Consider the following 2,893-nt stretch of genomic DNA (forward strand, 5'->3'; position numbering starts at 1 on the left):
ACTCATGTCCAGCATGTACGTCAGGTCCTGCAGCGGTTGTTGGAGAACCGGCTGTTTGTGAAGGGCGATAAGTGTGAGTTTCACCGCGCGTCTTTGTCCTTCCTGGGGTTCATCATCTCCTCTAACTCCGTCGCCCCTGATCTGGCCAAGGTTGCGGTGGTGATAGATTGGCACCAACCAACAAGCCGTAGGAAGCTGCAACAGTTCCTCGGCTTTGCAAATTTCTACAGGAGGTTCATTAAGGGCTACAGTCAGGTAGTTAGCCCCCTGACAGCCCTGACCTCTCCAAAAGTCCCCTTCACCTGGTCGGATCGGTGCGAAGCCGCGTTCAAGGAGTTGAAAGGAGTTGAAACGCCGGTTCTCGTCTGCACCAGTTCTGGTGCAGCCCGACCCTAGCCACCAGTTTGTGGTTGAAGTGGACACCTCTGACTCAGGGATAGGAGCCGTGCTATCCCAGAGCGGGGAGACCGATAAGGTTCTTCACCCGTGTGCCTACTTTTCTCGCAGGTTGACCCCCGCTGAACGGAACTATGACGTCGGCAATCGAGAACTCCTTGCGGTGAAAGAGGCTCTTGAGGAGTGGAGACACCTGTTGGAGGGAGCGTCTGTGCCGTTCACGGTTTTCACTGACCATCGGAACCTGGAGTATATCAGGACCGCCAAGCGGCTGAACCCCAGGCAAGCCCGCTGGTCACTGTTCTTCGGACGTTTTGACTTCCGGATCACCTATCGCCCCGGGACCAAGAACCAGAGATTGGATGCCTTGTCCTGGGTACACGAAGACGAAGTCAAAACTGTGCTGTCAGATCCACCGGAGCCCATCATCCCCGAGTCCACTATCGTGGCCACCCTCACCTGGGACGTGGAGAAGACCGTCCGGGAGGCCCTGGCACGGACATCCGCGCACCCAACGGCCTGGAGTAACCATCTGGCCTGGATCAAGTATGCACATAACAGCCAGGTGTCTTCTGCCACCGGCCTCTCCCCATTTGAGGTGTGTCTGGGGTACCAGCCCCCATTGTTTCCCGTGGTGGAGGGAGAGGTCGGTGTGCCCTCGGTCCAGGCCCACCTGCGGAGGTGCCGTCGGGTGTGGCGCACCGCCCGTTCTGCCTTGTTAAAGGCCCGGACGAGGGCTAAGGCCCATGCAGGCCGCCGGCGGTCCCCGGCCCTGCATACCAGCCCGGGCAGGAGGTGTGGTTATCAACCAAGGACATTCTCCTGCAGGTGGACTCCCCCAAACTGATGGACAGGTTCATTGGACCATTCAAGATCGTCAAAATCCTCAGTCCTGCTGCAGTGAAGCTCCAGCTCCCGGCTTCACTGCGGATCCACCCTGTTTTTCATGTCTCCCAGATTAAACCACACCTCACCTCACCCCTCTGTGCTCCCGGTCCGGCGCCGCCTCCTGCCCGGATCATTGACGGGGAGCCAGCTTGGACAGTGCGCCGGCTCCTGGACATCCGTCGAATGGGCCGGGGGTTCCAGTATTTGGTGGACTGGGAGGGGTATGGACCCGAAGAATGCTCCTGGGTGAAGAGGAGCTTCATCCTGGACCCGGCCCTCCTGGCCGATTTCTACCGCCAACACCCGGATAAACCTGGTCGGGCGCCAGGAGGCGCCTGTTGAGGGGGGGGGGGGGTCCTGTCGTGTGGGCCGCCAGAAGAGGAGGTACTGCTGGCCCACCACCAGAGGGCGCCCTGCCTGAAGTGCGGGCTTCAGGCACGAGAGGGCGCTGCCGCCACGGACACATGACAGCTGTCACCCATCTACGCTTCATCATACTACTCCATAAAACCCGGACATCATCTCCACCTCATTGCCGAGATATCATCTACCTGTGAAGGTAATTTCTCTGCTGACTTAAAACTAAATAATAGTCTGAACTCTTTTGCAGCCGTTTTCCTGTGGTGTGCCTTATCTGCTGTATTGGCGTTTGGTGTGAACAGCGACGGCTTCGCTTCACACCCAAACCAGATAAGTGGTTTAACAGGAGCTGCACGAGTGTGTGATTAGAGGTGGAGGTGACTTTCCACCTTCTGACTGTTTTTGTTACTGGGTGTGCACACACCCACATCTCACTGTTTGTGCTCCTCACCAGCAGTACCAGATCCGACAGTCGGGGACGGTGATCACCTGGGAATTCGGGACTTGGCGGCTTCAGTATTCACCAGGTTCGGTGTCGGCGGAAATCGTGTGGTTCCGGCTCTTCTCAGGACAGACGTCTTCTATCCTCGAGCCTGCCCACACGTCACCTTTGTGTATTGACTGCTATCATATTCTGAGATTGTCTGTATAGTCATTAAATTTTTACCTTTTGGATCATCTATTGACTGTTCATTTGCGCCCCCTGTTGTGGGTCCGTGTCACTACACTTTCCCCAACAGATATGCCCGTCTTCCATCTTGGGTCACCATTTTTTTAGTTCCTTTGGGCATAGGGTCCAATTCCTCCATGTAGTCAGATTCAGTGTATACATGGTGGGTTTTTGCTTTAGATTTTCTAAAGATCTCCTGCGAACGCCCTTCCTCTTTAATATGGTAACTCGGTCCGGCAACACATTCTTCAGCTTTAAGCTGTCCCAAGCTTCTGGGCCCACATTCCGGCGATTGATGGAATATCTGTCCAGACACTCCCTGAAGGCTTCTTCGTCTTTTATCCTGCTCAACCAGGCGTTCTGTCTGTTTTCTAACTGTTGAGGTTGTTCCTCTCACACTTCCTAGGGGCAATTTTGGCCACTCTGGGTCAATGCTTGTGTGGAGCTGGTCCGGGCTTTTATATTCTTGACCATTTCCCCCAGGATTAGGACCTCCCGGGGATATCGATTCATCTCCACTTCCCTCTGGCTTGTGTTCCTCATCACTTTGTTCGGATTCAGCCTGGAAGTCTATCTAGC

The sequence above is a fragment of the Thalassophryne amazonica genome, chromosome 19, assembly GCF_902500255.1.
Source record: "Thalassophryne amazonica chromosome 19, fThaAma1.1, whole genome shotgun sequence".
NCBI lineage: Eukaryota > Metazoa > Chordata > Actinopteri > Batrachoidiformes > Batrachoididae > Thalassophryne > Thalassophryne amazonica.